This window comes from Capsicum annuum, chromosome 8, assembly GCF_002878395.1.
Source record: "Capsicum annuum cultivar UCD-10X-F1 chromosome 8, UCD10Xv1.1, whole genome shotgun sequence".
Taxonomy (NCBI): Eukaryota; Viridiplantae; Streptophyta; class Magnoliopsida; order Solanales; family Solanaceae; genus Capsicum; species Capsicum annuum.
The window spans coordinates 70,041,853-70,060,801 of NC_061118.1; positions in this window are offsets into that span (position 1 = coordinate 70,041,853).

Consider the following 18,949-nt stretch of genomic DNA (forward strand, 5'->3'; position numbering starts at 1 on the left):
TTTAAGTAAGATGCTTGTGGTCAACCATCTTGGTTTCTAGTAGTACCACTAAAGTGGGGTTGTGAGCTTTGATAAGAGCTTCACATTGGCACCTAAAGTTTGCACTGTTGGGCCCCCTACTATTCCAGATGATAAAATTCATATGGTCAGCTGGATTGGATGGGTGGTTGAGTATTGGCCTTTTTTCTTTGTCATTCTGAGGAGGCTGTGTTTGTTACAAATAAGGGCTTAGGAAGACTATCGTATTCATCTAGTCTATCATGATCCTCAACACCAGTTTGAATATCTTTATCTCCTTCGAACAGAGCACTATAGTAGTTGTGCTGTAGGGCTCTATGTATAAGTCTGTGTTGGGATCCTCGAAGGTTGCCAAGAATTGATATATTTCCATATTTATTTATTGGAGCTCCTCTAGCATAGAGGGTTTTATTTTTCCTTGGTCTTCTCCCTCTACAGCCTCCCTGTGCTCTGGGGCAGGATTGGTCTGCGATGGGGTAGTTAGAGGAATCCATTACACAAAACTCAATATTTTAAAATCTGAGAGGTAGGGAATATTAGGGTAAAAGGGTAGACGCTTGAACATATGACTCATTAGGGAGTTGAGCTTGTTTGAGTTCATTATGTTGAGAGTCCCCAATATCTAGGCTTGCAACATTGTTTGAGCCCACAGTTGGTACCTCAATCCTTTCGTTATCTGGTTTACCCATTTCTTGATTATCTGTGCCATCCACATCGAGTCTTGTATAACCAGTACTATTGGTTGGTCTTCTACTATAATACAATGGGAGATTGATTTTCCTCTGAGTACAAGTTCTGCCCAGGACGTCGGCATTTTGTTGGGTGGATGGGGAACTGAGATAAATACTAGTGGCTTCTTTAAATTCGTTGTGGTTGAGAAAGATGGGTTTTCCATTGGAATTAAAAGTGAAATTAAGTTGTTTAGAAGTGGTAATAAGGGGATTAAGCTCTTGATTAGAGCTAAAAGGGGGTGGAGTTAACTGACATGACTGGTTGGTCATGTCAACCTTCTTAGGGAGATACTATCCCTAGTAGTGGTGTTGATTATCTCCTCAAACTATGCAGAGACGGAGGCCTCTATTAAAGCCTCATTATTATTGGAGGAGGTGGGGCCCCCTTGGGCCCGTCCGCATTAAATTAGATGGAGTTGGTGTATTTAACAAAGGGAGTGGGGTGGTTGGAGTATTTAAGCTATACTTTAGTTGGGAGCTGGGGTTGACTTAAAAAGCATTGCTAGTATCGGCAGCTTTATTAACACAGTGGTGAAATGGTCCCACCTCTATTTTTTTTTTTGTTTTTTGTTTTTTCCATGGAAAAAATTCTTACCAGTCCTCATGCTCATGAAGAAAGAGTTGTTGGATCTACTGTGAGAACCAGTAGGAATTGTAGAATAAAAGGATTGGATTAGATTCTTACCTGAGGCAACATCGTTCTCTTTTACCTGAGTTTGTTCCTTCTGGTATGGTGGTCTTCATCCTTGGTGGGCCTGTAGTTGTTTAGGACTATGTCTTCATCTGGGGAAAGGGACTACTTGTCATTCATCCGAGTCCTTATGTATTGAGTTGGTGTTGTGGGTTGATGGTTCTATATCCTTGGAGTGGCTGTGGTAGAATGGGGGCCATTTCTAGAGCCGTGTCCAAGCCTACCACATCCCGTTCATAGAATCCCGTCGCCTTCGTATACTACTCTTTGTTTGTGGCTACCTATGTTAACCTAAGTTTTAAGAGATACTTTGAGAGGTACTTGGATGCAAATTCTAGCGTATCGCCCCCGGGTGTGGAAGAGGTACATGTGTCTATTTTTAATAGTGCTCCCAACTTTAATGCAATTCTTTCCAAAATATTTTGGTCATAGAATTCGGTTGGAAGTTGGGGGAGTCTAATCCATATAGCTATGTGAGTTTGTAATGTTTCCTCTGACACGAAATTTGGCTCCCACTGCCTAACAGAGAGAAAATCACCAGTTACAAACCATGGTTCGCCATGCAAAGCCTTCATCATATTTTCTGGCTTATTGAATTTGGCTATGTAGAAGTCACATCCCAATTCAATTAGTGTAAGGGCTTCAGTGGGCTTCCACAGGGTAATCAATTTAGTTTTTAAGTAGTTATGTGCTAGGCGTTTGTTGAAAAGCTTCACAATTACCGAATGTTGCCATGGTTGATATATCCTCAATTTATCCTCATTTGTCAACTGGATAGTATCTCCTTCCTCAATTGGGTGCATTGGGAATTTTCCCATTGTGCAGTTGTAGCTCTTGTTTATGGAGTTGCTCTTGTTCATGAGCATCTCTTTGAAGCGACCTTTTGTTAGCTCTGTGGATTTAGAATTAATAGGGGGTTCAATGGCCATTAGGTCTAGTGGTTCCGGTGGATATGGTGGTTGGAAGGACAGGATTCCTGACAATTGGGGATCAGGCATCGGAAAAGTTTTCTTTGATTTAAGGCAAAATAGTTCGGTGGACCCTTGTACTAAGTCCTATTTGTAAAGTGAATACTCCTACTTACATGTTTATCATCTGGACCCTTGAATTCAATAAAAATGAATATTTTGAACCCTTTTTGGCTATGTGTAACACATTTGCTGCCACATCAGCTTCCACATAGATTTCACATTATTTTTCAATTAAAAATAGAAAATAATTTTCTTTAAAGAAAGAAAACCTCCCCCTCCCCCCCCCCCCCCCCACCCATTTCCCCTTCCATCTTCTCATCTTCATTTTGAACATCCCCACTGCAATTTGCTAAAATCATACTCTCACCTCTTCAATTTTTTTCTTTGATTTTTAAAATCATATCCTCCCACTGCAATTAGCTAATTTCTAGTTATATAGTAATTAGTATGATTGAAAATGACTAATTTTTTCCTCCGGCTATTCTTCCTTCAACTTCTTCTTCTTCTTCCATTTAATATGATCAATACAATATTAAAAAACATAAAACACGAAAGCCATAATCCATCAAAGAAAACTCAAAATCAAATTAAATGCACAAAAATACATTCCAACAATAACACTTCTACAACAATAGGTATCCAATCTTCTATATATCAAATCCAGCCATTTACCTGTTGCTACAAAATCATCATTCCTTGATCAAGTTTTAACTAAAAAGGGAAGAACAGGAAAAACCTCGAGGTCTTGAAATTAGAAGATATATGGTATAATAAAATGAGTATAGGTGTACCCTTCTTGTTACTTCCTTTGATATTCCACAAGAAAAGGCAAGTTCCAACTAAAAATGGTAAATTCTAAATATCAGCAATATTTGCATAAATGATTTTATCACAGTTTCTTGAGCTTTTCTTCTTAGTGTTACTCTTATTATTATGATTATTAGTGTAGAAGAATTGACATTTTTGGAGTGAAAGTTACGGAAAGGTTGAGAAAGGTGGAAGAATTGACATTTGTTGTTTGATTTGAAGCTTGGGTTTGGTGAAATTTGAGGGTTAAGGGGTTTGAAGGGTTGTTGTGGATTTTAAAAATTGTGGCTGAGGAACGAGGAAGGAGGTGACATTGAAGTGGGGCAACTAGTGGTGGTGGTGGTGGTGGTAGGGGCGGAGAAAAGGGGTGGGAGAGATGGGGGAAAGAGTGGAGGGATGCGGAAACCAATTGATGTTGTGAGTCAGAGGTTGATGGTTCAAGGAAGTGGAAATTCTAGTTGTGGTGTTGTTGGATTGAAGTGTTATAACGGTGATGGCTGGCATTAATAGGGAGCACTGCAGTGGTGCTAGTGGGTTTGAGGCATTCATGGTGGTGCTGCGGCTGCCATGGCAGCCTTGGGGGTTGCAGGGGTAGGGTGGGGGCGTTAATAGTGGTGCTAATGGCTCTAATGGCCATGGCAGCCTTGTGGGCTGCAGGGGTGGGGGGGATCTTTTTTTAAAAAATAAAAAAAAAAAATATATATATATATATATATATGTATATATATATATATATATATACTTATTTTAATATAAAATTGATCAAAAATTGACCCCCACTCATACCCTAGGCGCGTACCTGCACGCACTTTGTTCTAATCAGTCATTTTAATGCCACATAGGTTTGGTCTACGGTCAAACGATTTAAAATATTACTTTTTAGTGGATTCAAGGGTCCAGATGACAAACATGTAAGTAGGAGTATCCACATTACAAAACAGATATAGTACAAGGGTCCACTGAAACATTTTGCCTTGATTTAATGGTGTAATTTGTCACTCCAAAGAAGATGAAAGTTGTGCACCTGTTAGGAGTTCATTTGGTTTTCATTTTCACTTTACCCTTTTTCTATGTCATCATAACATGTCACTCGCTTACAATTGTTATTTGTGGTGAAGTGATATTGATCATATTTGCTACGTGACGAGTTAATGATGCAAGAGTTATCTTTAGCGACGGCTTGTTTTGAATTGTTTGTTTTAGTGATGAATTGTAATTAATTTTGTTGAGCTCTCCTATTCGATCATATCAGTATTAACGCATTACATTTCATCAAAATTCTAAAATTAAGAGTGTTTTGATAAAAATAATCTAGATGGATGCCTCTTGGAAACTCCTTGTGTTGCATCTCTCCTCCCCACTTTGTGATATATTGTAGTAGTTTTAATATTATTTTTATTAATAGGTGTTTAGACATGAACTTAAATCATTAATTTCGTAGTGTGATTGATTTGAATTAAAATTTAAAGGTGAATTCAACTTCAAAATAAACTTATATATTATATATATGAAAATTTGGAAATCCTTCAAAAGTCAAAAACTTCGTAGAGGTGGCATTTGAGGGGTATTCACTAGTATTTGATTAACACAATAGGACAATGTTAAACATGAGAAAAAAAAAAAGGAAAGGCTCAAAAATGGCATAAGTTGGTGCAAAATTCATTTTTCATAGCCACATTTTACAATGTTATCATTTATAGTTGATTTACATCTATTGTATTTACTTTTACTCAATAGTCTGTATTCATATAAAACATAAATACATTAACACCTCTTATATTTTTTTTACTTTTAAAAAATATGTTACATCGAATACAAGCCATGAATGATGATGGAAACATCGTAACCGCACATTGTATTTGTATTTAGCATCATTTTTTTATTTTATTCTTTTCTCTTTTCTGATTTTTTTTAGTTCTTGATTTTTTTCTATTTTCATTTTCTTCTTTCTTCCATTTTTTGTATTTTTTTTTCGTGTTTTGCTTTTTTTTTTTTTTTTTTTTTTTTTTTTTTTTTTTTTTTTTTTTTTTTTTTTTTTTTTTCTTTCTTTTTTTTGTTCTTTTTTTTTTTTTTCCTTTTTGATTTTCTTTTTTGTATTTTTTTTTCTATCTTATATTTTTGTATTTTCAAAAAGTATGCCTACTCGAGTACAAGTCACGAATAATAACAAAAATATCATAATTGCTTATTGTATTTGTATTCATCATCATTTATATTTTTGTATGCGTTAAACAATTATATTTGTATTTGCATTATATAGGTTGTGCTTGTTTTTTTATATATATTGTAGTTTGTATTTGTATTTGTATTTTATGTTCACACTTGTATTTGTATGCTATTATTTGTATTTGTATTTGTATTTTATAGTTCGCACTTGTATTTGTATGATATGGTTTGCATTTGTATTTGTATTTTATAGTTCACACTTGTATTTGTTTGTTATAGTTCACATTTGTATATGTATTTTAGAGTTCATACTTGTATTTGTATGTTATAGTTCACATTTGTATTTGTCTTTTATAATTCGCACTTGTATTTGTATGTTATAGTTCGCATTTGTATTTGTATGTTATAGTTCGCACTTGTATTTGCATTTTATAGTTCACACTTGTATTTGTGTTTGCTAGTTCGCACTATCATTTATATTTTATACAATTCACACTTGTATTTTAAAGAATTATTTTGTATTTATATTTTATAATTGACTTGACATTGTATTTATATTTTGTGATTTTATTTTATTTATATTTGTGTATTATTTTTATTGATGCACTTGTATTTTTAAAGAACTATTTTGTATTTATATTTGTAAGTTGACCGCATATTGCATTTTTATTTGTAATTTAATTTGTTTGATTTGTTTGTAGTGGACAAGATCATTTGTATTTTTAAACAATTCTAAAGAATTTTTATTTTTCTTTCTACGGACACTTGAATTTATAAAATAATAAATTATACAAATACAAATATTACATCTGCATCAAATGATACATGTTTATACAACTTGAACCATGCGCATATAAAATGGTACTTGCTTATATACAAATACAAATGATAAATTTAAAATACAAATACTAATGATACTTTGCATTGAACGACACATTGCATATTTATATATTTAAGACCTAAATAAATAAAATTAATACATATACTTTTTTTATATACAAATACAAATGATAAATTGTACTTATTCACAGGTAAACTATTCAACTACAAATAATAAATTTATTTAAAATATAAAGTATGATATAAATAAATATAAAATATAAAAAAAAATATAAAATATAAAATACAACAATGACATAAAAAAAAGAAAAAAAAAAAAAAAAAAAAAAAAAAAAAAAGAAAAAAATGAAAAAAAAAGTGAAAAAGAAAACAAAAAAAAGAAAAGAAAAAATGAAGAAAAAAAACTGAGAAAGAAAAAAAAGGAAAGTAAAAAAATAGAGAAAAAGAGAAAATAAACGAGAGGCTATGAATTGTAATTAAGGATAATTAATAGGCAAAAAGGGATTATGAATTGTAATTAATTGAAAATGAATTATAGTTAATTGAAACATAAGCTAAATAAGATAATTAGAACCCTATATTTGCTAAGCCATATAATTTTACCAAAAAAAAATAAAAAATAACCCACAATTTCTGTGAGTCCTTGCTATTTTTGTTGGTCGTGGTTGTGGTTAAAGCAACACACAATTGCTTAACTTCTTGTAAACTAAGAATATAATTACTGAAACAAAATTTAATTCTATACTCACTTCAAAGGTATAGAAATAGGTAGTTAAATTTCCAAGAATAATGGAAATACACAAGTTGAATCATTCAATTTCAACTAAAAAAAATATATATTTTTGTGAAATATGAAAGATTTAAATTTATATTAGTCTGGCAGGTTTTCATTAAATTGAACAGAAATCATAAAAGTCAAATAAAAAATGTATTTCTTGAATGATACTCCCTCCTTTGATAAATAAATAGTGACATTTTTAACTTGATCGCTCCTCTTTAAAAATTACTCATTTCTAAAAATAAAGAGTGTTCTTATTAACTTATTCTTAATTATTTCTTGAAGGAAGAGTTGATTCTTTAATGATGTAAAACTTCACATCAAATAAAGATAATTTTGGAAGAATAAGATCAATTATATTCCTTCGTGAACCCTAGAACACCATGACACAAAATGAAAAGGCTAATGCATCATTTATTTAGGAAGGAAGAAAATATAAATTAGTATATGCTAATCAAAGTTTATATATACATAGTATAATGGGATAATTACATAAATGGAATTTTTTTTAAATTAATTATTACCCTAAATAATATAACTTTTATTTTATTACAAATTATAGCCTATTTTTATTATTTATAACTGATTGTCTTCTTCACTGTCTTATCTTGCTCTCATCACTGTTGGTCGGGGAAGCTCCCATCTTTGGCGAAGCTTGGATCGTCGATGATGCTTCGACCTCCAGCAAAGCTTCGTTCCGTCCAAGGAGTCCCCGGCGGTAATCCTTCGCTCCAACCAACAACCATTTCATCCCCTTTTCTTCATTTCTCCAGCCAAGAAAACCACCTTCCCTCAGTCCAACTCTCTTCCCTATTTCGATTCCGATCAGATCTTAACATTCAACTTCAGTGATGTGATGTGAACATCGTTGCTTTCGATTCCAGCCAGATCTCATGGTGGTGGAACTGGTAATAATTTTTTTATTACGTGTAAAAAAATGATGAATAGGAGGGGGGAGTCAGTGGTGATGGGAAACTATTAATGGAGGATTGAAGGTTAATATTAAAAGTTATTTTGGATGGTTGTTTATTTTGCCCCAACGATGTGCTTCGCCGAAATTAAATTTTTGGGGAAAGGTGATGACATTGTTGTTAGACAGTATTCCCATTGTTATTAGACAGTATTTCCGGTAAAGGTGATGAATTTTTTAAAATTGTATTGAAATTGTATTGCATATAAACAATTATGGTGATACAATTCGATTCAATTTATACATTTTTATGAATTCAAAAGTTGTTATGTAATAACAAAAATAATATATTTCTAACTCCGTAAATAGATTTGAATTATAATGAAATGTTTGAAATTCACATATAATACTTATAATAGATTGTATTAAAAATGTGTTAGTTATACATATTCATCATGTATATTGAAATATGTATTTAATACGTATAATATATTAAAATGATTAATATTTTTTTATTATTAATGTTGTTAAAATAGTGTTTAAAATGTATTACATATATGAATTTAGCTATTTTTGGTTAAAAAAAGTTTGGGCTATCAACAGTAAAAATAAAAATGTGCTATAGTTGGTAAATAATGTTATATATTTAAAAATATGTAAATAAAGAAAAAATACATAAATATATAATTTAAGAATCAATATTACAAAAACTATAAATAGTTTTTACTTTTCAAATTATAATAATAGAAATTTAACAAAATCTATCGATTAAGGTAAAAGAAAAAATAAAAGATAGTAAATAAAAAAGAATAATTTAAGGAGGAAACTTAATGGTTGATATTTTATCCTATAATTTCTCCTATTGTTTTTCAAATAAGTAGGCGTTTGGCCGTAAAAACTAAAAAATTTTGAAGTTGGAATTGAAGTTGAAGTTGAAGTTGAAGTTGAATTTGGAGTTGTGTTTGACCATACATTTTTGAAAGATGTTTTTTTTACTTTTGAAAAGTCTTTTTTAAATTTAATTTTATACCCCAAACTTTTTAAGACTATCAAAATTGCCCAACTAATTTATCTACTGACTATACTCATGAATGAAAAGAATTTCACATCAATGATGGAAGGGGTCCTGAGCTTAAAAATGAAAATATACCTACAAATAATGAAAATATACCGATATTTTAGCTTAAAAATCTTTATTTGTTGTTCAAAAATATCTTTTACCGAGAAGAAGTGTCTTTCAAAAATGTGTCCGAACTTGATTTGTTGTTCATCAAAAATGTCTTTCTTTCCGGATTTGCTTCAAAACTCATCTAAACCATTTAAGGGTATTTAGTATAATATTAAAAAAATAAGGGTTATATCTAATAAAAAAAATTTGGAATTGGAGTTGAAAAAAAGTGAAAACAACAAAAAGTTGTTTTCACTTTTTTTTGAAAAAAAAATTGAAATGTTTTTGGAATATCTATGGCCAAACACTATAAATTCCATAAAGTGAAAAAATTCCGAAAAAAAGTAAATAATATCTATGGCCAAACGGCCTCTAAGTTTAATAAATGGTAAATAAGGTAACCGAAAAAAACAACACATTTATTTTATATTATTTTATGTTTTTAAATTTTTTATTAATTCAATTGACATTAATTTTAAATATTTTTGAGAAGAAAACACCATTAATGATATTAATGGTAGTAAATTCTCCAGTTGATTCAAAACACATCTCATATAAATTTTATACACCATAAAATGATATACCTATTTCTATATACTTTGTCACGACTCGAACTAGGGTCTGACCATGACAGGTATCTCAAGTCCCACGTGGACCACAGATCACCCCCTTTACCTAACCTAGTCAGCACAGCAACCTCAAGTGTCATGAAGTTCGATCACATAACAAGATAGTTTATAGATAAGACTAATATTACTTTATGAAATGTCTAAACCAATCACTGATAACCGAACAATCTTCCACCACCTAAAAACACACCCAAGTCCACAGTAATCCAACAAAGTCTCTATAAATTCAAAGTCAATAAAATATTGGGACATGCTCCTGACGATAGCCAAATTAGAGTCTAAACAAAGTCTAAGACATATTATATAAAGACCATGAAATGAAGCCTTCTAGAGTATGGAAGCTGACCACTTCAATATCAACTCATGAACAACTCGAACACTTGATCACTGGGCAGAAAAAGTAAAAGACGTTTCGACGCCTGCATCGCGTGGAGATATAGCGACCGGAGACGGTTAGCGGTTGAGCGGTAGCATGTAACTCAGGGATAGAGGAATAAAATAATGTCATCATTCAAAATCAAATCAAGTAACCATATGCAATCAGACACACATACACATATATATGTGTGTATATGTGTGTGTTTAGGAAAGGGAACAAGGTTTAACATGAACCTTTGAAATGCTGAGTTGTATTGCTTAGCTATCATGATAATAATACCCACGGGCTATATGGGCTCCAGCTTTCACCCCCTGGTCGGGCCCCAATTAGTGTAGCCGAACAAATTAGAGAATAATCTTGCATACATATGGGGACTCGAACCTCCACTCACATATTGAGGTGACTTAATCACCCGATCATGTAGTATGATATGGGGAACTCAAACCTCCCACATCACGTAATAAAGAGACTTGAACCTTCCGATCATAGTAAGCAAGAGGACTCGAACCTCAAGCTGTTTAGACCTCCGCGCCGACAATCGCGATTTTCAGTGATGATCCTTCGGTACCTCTACCTTCACAACACAGCTATCACAACCCTCTTTAAAGCCCAATTAAAATATTTAGCACACATTTCCATTTTATTAAATCAATTATACACCATGGCACTTTGTTGGCATCGTCATAGCAATATCACTTGTAAGTCGACGTCACCATGCCATAATATCCATTCAACCAACCTAGGACTCGAACCCTTCAGTCAAAAGATATTCAAGTAGACAATTATTTTGGGACTCAAACCCTATTCAAGCAAACAATCATTTTGGGACTCGAACCTCTTGTCCAAACAAGACATCAATTTAATTAAACACTTGGGACTCAAACCCACTTAGCAAATTAAACCTCATGGTTACGATTTAAATCAATTTATGGTCATCATAGCTTTCATAAAATCATTTACAAATCATTAACATTCTTAGGCCAGTGCCTTAGTTCAAAACACAATTCATATATGACAAGATTCTTCTCATTAACATTTCACAAACAAGTTAAAGAGATACCATTAACAAACCATTATTCAAGCCAAAAACCATCAAGTCTAGGGTTAAACATGACCTATTTATTAAACCACAATTTTCATGCACCCACATGTGCAAAATCATTATTAAAACATGAATAGTCATAATTTAAAACATGAGAAAACAATACTCAACATTATGCATTCAAACCCTCAACCATGATTTTCAAAACCACCATTAATGAATCATGAACAATGTTTAAAACATATGATTTTTGTGAACTAACAATAAAGGAGGGTCACATGCCTGAGTTACTGTAACGCCCCGAATGTGATACCCGAAATGCTACACGGTGCTCATGACCCCGTAGGACCACAAGCTAACCCATGACTGATATTTGTAACTGGGCACTGCATAATATACTGTATAAATACGAAAAAAAGGCTAAAAGGCCATAAAGTTCAAATATCTAATAAAACATAACATCTGGAAATACGGTATATCAATACCAAAATAAAACTGAAATAACTGTCTGAACATGCTATAGTCTGGAAGCCTCTAAACTGTCTAAAAATTATGGAGTTAATGAAATATGTCCCCAACTAACTCCGGACTACTGAAATAATAAAGTAATAAAATAATCATGCTATCCTTGAATGATGAGGACCTTACCATGGGGTTTAAGCTGTCTGGAGGCGTAGGATATGACCTTACCATGCTGCATGAGGACACAACCCAAAACTACTGTGAATGCATCACAGTACACTATGAATCCATCTGAATCGTCTAGAAGAGTCAAAACTAGAGCTGAGGTGAGTCGAGTCTTCAACTTCTGAAAACTCTTTTCGCATGAATCTGACCACTGAAATTGAACCTTCTTCTGAGTCAATCTGGACATAGGGGATGCAATAGACAAAAATCTTTCAACAAACCAATGGTAATAGCCAGCCAAACCCAAGAAACTCCTAATATTTGATCGAGAGATTAGGTCTAGGCCAGTTTCTCACCGCTTCGATCTTTTGAGGATCAACTCTTATGCCATCACCGGAGACGATATGACCAAGGAATGCTACTGACCTTAGCCAAAATTCGCACTTACTGAATTTGGCGAACAGCTAATGATTTTTGAGAGTCTGCAATACTATTCTGAGATGGTCTGCATGATCATACTCACTGCGGGAATAGACAAGAATGTCATCTATAAAGACTATGATGAACATGTCCAAGTACTGTTTGAACACACGGTTCATCAAGTCCATGAAGGCTGCTGGGGCATTGGTAAGACCAAAGGACATGACTAAGAATTTAAAGTGACCATACCGAGTACGGAAAGTTGTTTTTGGAATATCACATTCTCTGAACCTGAGCTGATGATAGCCTGATCTGAGGTCTATCTTAGAGAAACAGCTGACACCCTGAAGTTGATTGAACAAGTCATCGATTTTGTTAAGTGGATACTTGTTCTTGACAGTGACTTTGTTGAGCTGATGGTAGTCTATACACATTCTGAGAGAACCATTTTTATTGCACATGAATAGGACTGGTGCGCCCTACGGGGACACACTAGATTTGATGAAATCCTTATCTAGGAGATCCTTCAACTGATCTTTTAATTCTTTGATTTCTGTTGGTGCCATTCTGTATGGCAGAATAGATATGGGTTGAGTATCTGGAAGAAGGTCTATGCCAAAGTCTATTTCCCTTTCGGGAGAAATTCTGGGAAGATCTTCGAGAAAAACATCAGAATAATCATTCACTACTGGGACTGATCCGAGATTAGGAGTTTCAGAACTAGAGTCCTTAACTCAAACAAGATAATCGACACATCCCTTAGATATCATCTTCTGTGCCCGAAGGTAGGAAACAAGCTGAACTCTGAAAACTGAAGTACTACCCTTCCACTCTAGGACGAGTTCTTTTGGGAACTAAAATTGGACAACTCTATTTCTGCAGTCGAATGTGGCATAGCAGGAATGAAGCCAATCCATGTTGAGAATGACATCGAAATCAGTCATCTCTAATTCGGCTAAGTCTGCTGAAGTGACTTTCTGAGATACCATAACCGGACAGTTCCTGTATACCTGTTGGGCTATGATAGTTTTACCCACTGAGGTAGAGACTGAGAAAGGCTCTTCTAGAATTTCAGGACTGAATCCAAAATCAACTGCTATATAGGGAGTAACAAAAGACAAAAAAACTCCTGGATCTAGCAAAGCATAAACATGTACATGGAAGATTTGTAACGTACCAGTAACCACATCAGGAGAATTTTCTTAATCCTGTCGGGACTGAAGAGCATAGAGTCTATTTGGGCATTGCCCACTGGTAGCACTAGAAGAGGCACCCTGCTGATTCGGGCGACCGGACTAAGCTGGACGGCGATTATGCTGACCCTGAGAACCTGGCTGAGGATAATCTCTGACTTTGTGGCCTGGCTTTCCATATTCAAAAAAATATCACTGCCATCTCTGCAAGTACCTTGATGGTGCTTGCCACATGTCTAACAAAAATGATAGGTTTGGGCACTTCTAACACTGCCCTGAGACTTAGAGCCTGGTGCTCTATCTCTATTGTCGTCTCTGAATTTTGGGACTGGAGCCACTGGCTGAGGAAGGAGCTGGAACGGATGACTTTGGACGGAACTGAGAAAGACTTTCACCCTCTAACTTAGCCTGAGCAAAGTTGAAACTGCCTATCCTTGCTCTCTTATTCTGTTTCTCTCTCATCTTAATCTTCTGCTCTTCTATCTGTTGAGCATGGATCATAAGCCTGGTTATGTCCATCTCACTAATCAACATTGCAGATCAGCACTCATTGACCACACTATCATTCACCTTAGAAACAAACTTTCTTATCTTAGCCCTATTGTCTACCACTATATGAGGATCATATCTAGCTAATTAAGTAAACTTAAGAGAATACTCTTTCACTGTCATGTTTCCCTGCCTGAAGTTGATAAACTCTAACACCTTAGCTTCTCTCAGCTCTAGGGGAAATAATCTATCTACAAAATACAATTGCAAACTCCTCCCACTCAATAAGCCTTGCATCTACGGCCCTCTCTGTCTTCCATTGCTTGAACTATGTGTGAGCCACATCCTACAACTGATATGGAGCTAGCTCATCACTCTTACAAGCAGTAACCCCCATAATATCTATAACCTTCTGCACCTGATCAAGGAATTCCTGAGGGTCCTTGTTTGACTTAGACCCGAAAAAAGATGGAGGATTTATTTGGGTAAAGTCTCAAATCCTGGCTGCAGCTGAATTGGCTACTGGGTTGCCCGGAACGACAGCTGGTCGTTCATTCTAGGCAGCAACTGAATTAGCAAGAGTAGTGAATACAACTCTGAACTCTGCATGAGAAACATGTTCGTCCAAGGGATCTGCTTGGACAGACTGAGAAGCTGACTGATTTTTGTTTTTTATTTTGGGAGGCATATTCTGTAAAGAAAAGGGAGAAACGGATTAGACCGAGGGTTAACTTTGAGCCCATACTCACTGGCATGACATGAATAATGAAAGAAGGGAAACTGTTTCTAAAACATCTTATAGCCTCATGTATATAAATGTGGCGCACAACACACCCATGCACAAGACTCAACTAAATGCGGCTTTCAAACTTCCTAGGACATTATTAAATCTTAGGCTCTGATACCAAGTTTGTAACACCCCAAATCTGGTACCCGGAATGCTACACGGTGCTCATGACCCCGAAGGACCACAAGCTAACCCATGACTGATATCTGTAACTGGGCACTGCATAATATACTGTATAAATACGGTAAAAGGCTGAAAAGCCATAAGGTTTAAATATCTAATAAAACATAACATCTGAAAAATGGTATATCAATACCAAAATAAAATTGAAACAACTGTCTGAACATGCTATAGTCTGGAAGCCTCTAAACTGTCTAAAAACTATAGAGTTGATGGGACATGTCCCCAACTAACTCTGAACTACTGAAATAATAAAGTAATAAAATAATCATGCTATCCTTGAATGATAAGGACTCACTGCTAGTCTGGCTACTGAACGCCTGATCCACTAAGGATGCTCCGGAGCTCGTGCTTTTGAACCTATGGTATAAAAATACCATAGCGCAAATGCATCAGTACAATTGAATATACTGGTATACAAGTGAGGTAGGCTAAATGTAAGGGGTTTATATGCATGAACGATACTAACTGACTGAATAACATGAATGTGAGAATACATGCATAAATACATGAACTATAACTGAGATCATGACATCATTGAATCTAAATACTGATAACATAAATTTTGTATAACTGATATACTATTATCTGAATGACTGTGTCTGACAGTCCTATTTCTAATGGAACTAACTGAGTTTTGTACTGAACTGGGTAACTGTATTTGACAGTCTTGAATTCTGTAGAACTATCTGAGTTTTATTACTGAGACTAAGACTGAGATTGAGACTGTAACTGTGGGAAGTAGTCATCTAACCGACATGCCCCAAATAAGATAATATAATTGAGTTGGGGTCCAATCTGTAACCCCAATTGAAAGGGTGTCAATACCGCACCACTGGTAAGGACAAGCTGTGAGTAATCCTTCATCTAACAAATACTCTAAGGAGAACGGTGGGACCCTCATCTAAAAGGTTAAGTCACCTCATCAACCCTCATCTAACAGGTTAGATGTCTCAACCTACGCTGGCTATGTAGTTTTGGAGCGCAAAGATTGCTTCTAAGAATCACACCCTCTACTCGCAAGTAAATTTCTATCCTTGGGCTCACTCGGTAATGAATCCTACTCCCATCTGATTAGACACTGAATTAATTTTTACTGAACTAACTGGACTGAGTTCAGTGAGTTCCGTTGACTGACAAAATATTACTGAGATCTGATAACTGACTAAGATTACTAAGATTACTGAGTTTTCCTGAGTCATGAGACTGACTGAATTTTACTGAACATGGCTTGACTGAGAGTATCTTGAAAACTGACACTGCTCTAGGAACACATCTACATTGTCGGGCACAAGTACCCGAGGACTCAATAGCATGAAACTGACAAGACATGACACTTCCTGGACTTACGACCATAATCAACAATCCATAATACAATAATTAGGGAATTTCATGAGGCACTTGATTATTATAGTTTGGTACATAAATAGGAATGCATATAAACATGTCATAATTTCATAGGGCTAATCTCATAAACAATCCATCAAACAATTTCAATGCATAACAATACATGGAAGTCATTTTGAACATAAGGGTAAAGCGTGGGTTCATTAATTTGGTTATAATTGAGTCCTAAAGCATGATTGTTATTCTCTTGGGTATTTTATCAAACACATTGCATGCACAACTTTAGGCTTAGGCATATACACTAGTTCATACATCATGGTTACTTTAATCAACTTAATTTAAAAGTTTTCAACCCACATACTAGCATAATTTCATGAAAAGTACATAAAGACTCAAACTTGGGATTCATACAACCACATCAACATAATTAAAATCAACTCACCACATGGAAATCACAATTCATGAGTTTAAAATGGGATTCTTGAGCTTCATGGGTGAAAGAAACCCATGAATCAATACTTTACATACCTGGGTGGATGATTTCTTGAAGATTGGTGAAGGAAAGCTTGAATTCTTTACTTGGGATTAAACACCTAGGGTTTCTTGTTCTTGGAGATTGATCTTTGAGAGAAACCCTAATTTGGTGTTATGGATTAATAATGAAGGTATGAGCTCTGGTTTGGTATAATTAGGGGTTAAAACGGGTGGAAAAAGACTCAAATACCCTTTTAAAAATGGCTTAAAATCGCTGATCGAAAGTGATGATGGTCCGTCACTGGCTCGACGGTCTGTCGATCCATCCCATCGTACTTGGCCAGAACCTGAACTTCCTGCCTCGTCTGCGACGGTTTGGTTGATGGTTCGTCGCTAGCTCGATGGTCTGTCGGTCCTGACCGTCGCACTTGGCCAAAAGACGGGTTCACTGCCTTAGTCACGACGGCATGGGTGACGGTCTGTCGCTAGCTCGACAGTCCGTCGGCCTGACCGTCGCTTCTGGGTAGTTCCGACAGTTCTCTGTAAAACGTCCATAACTTTTTACTCCGATACCGTATTTGGACGAAATTGATATATTTGAAAGCTAATTCAATTTCCCACATGATAAACAGTCAAAATTAGGCAAACTCTATCTGATTTAAACATTAATCATTTAGGAAGTCATCATTAACTCTTTTGGAGACTAGATTTGACTTAAAGAAAGTTTGGGGTATTACAGTTACGAAGATTCACAGAGAGATTTTTATCCTTAAGCCTCTAGATGACCACCTTGAAGAAACCCTATCTCAATTTTCTTGAGATGTTTTTAGAGAGTGTTTCAATCTTCTAAAGTGTAGAATGAAAGCCAAATAAGTGTTTTAAGACGTGGGGTCTTAAGGACTTAGGGTGGAAAATGTTCAAAATGCCCTTAGCTTAGAAGCTATAAAAAGAATGTAGGTGGGTACGATTGGACCCTTCAACTCCTAACCACATCATACGAGTGGTACCCTCAACTCGTTACCAAATCAAAAAGTTGGACTCCATATTATGTCCAACATATGACTCACTTGCTTAACTCGTATCATCACCTTACGACTAGTATCATCAAGTCGTACCCTAGGCAGAACATCAAAGGTTGGAACTGGACAACATATGATTTGAGCTCAACTCACTCATCGCATCAACATACGACTCGTATGGAGTCTTCTCGTACCAAGGACAGAACTTGGCCAACATCACACTGACCAACATATGACTAGGGTCCCTAGACCCGTACCCACACCATACGACTACTATGGTAAGTCGTATGATCAATAGAAGGCTCAAAACTCAAGAAATTTGCAAGGACCAAAGTTTGTGGTGTTTCAAGATAGACACCATAAAATTATCGATATACCAATTTCTATATATTTTAAATACCATAAAATTATTGATACATCTTTTTCTATATAATCCAGACACCATAAAATTATTATTATTGATACACCATTTTCTATATAGTACAAACACCATAAAAAATTGTATTATTGATACAACAATTTCTAACTATTTCAGACACCATAAAGTTGTTAATACACCAATCTCTATACAGTTCAGACACCATAAAATTATTGATACACAAATTTCTAACTATTTCAGACACCATAAATTGTTTACACACCAGTTTTTATACAATTTAGATACCATAAAAATGTTGATTCACCAATTTCTATACAATTTATACACCATAAAATTGTGTATGAGATGCAAAAAGAACCAAGCCGTCAAAGGAATAAAAGATGTCGCACCGATCCACATTGTAGGTTAAAAGGGGATCGAGTTCTTGTACATCCTCAAAAGTCGATGACGATATTCTCATAAAGTTCCCAACAACATGGATTATCTGAAAGGGGGTTTGCTTAAATCAAGACAAGTTTATCAGTAATAGCTTCGAGGGTAACACGGAGCAAGCCTCAAAGTGGAGGCGGCAAAGCTACATACATGACTCAAACTACATTAAAAAATCCATTTTTCCACCATGTTCACCAACAATTGATGGCCATATTTACATAAGTGTTGGAAATTATTTGTCTCTTGTTAAGGGCAGAAAATCTAAGGCGTCAAGGAAATAAATTAAAAGAAGATATCTAAAAAGATATGAACTACAAAATAAATACATATACCACAAAATGAGCCAAATAATCTAAATGAAGTCTCAAAAAATATTTCTTTTTCATTAATTTCCGAAAAGCAAGTCTTTTAGTGTGAAAAATAGTTTTTAATAAATGATAGATTTTGTAAATAAAAAATATATTTTGTAAAT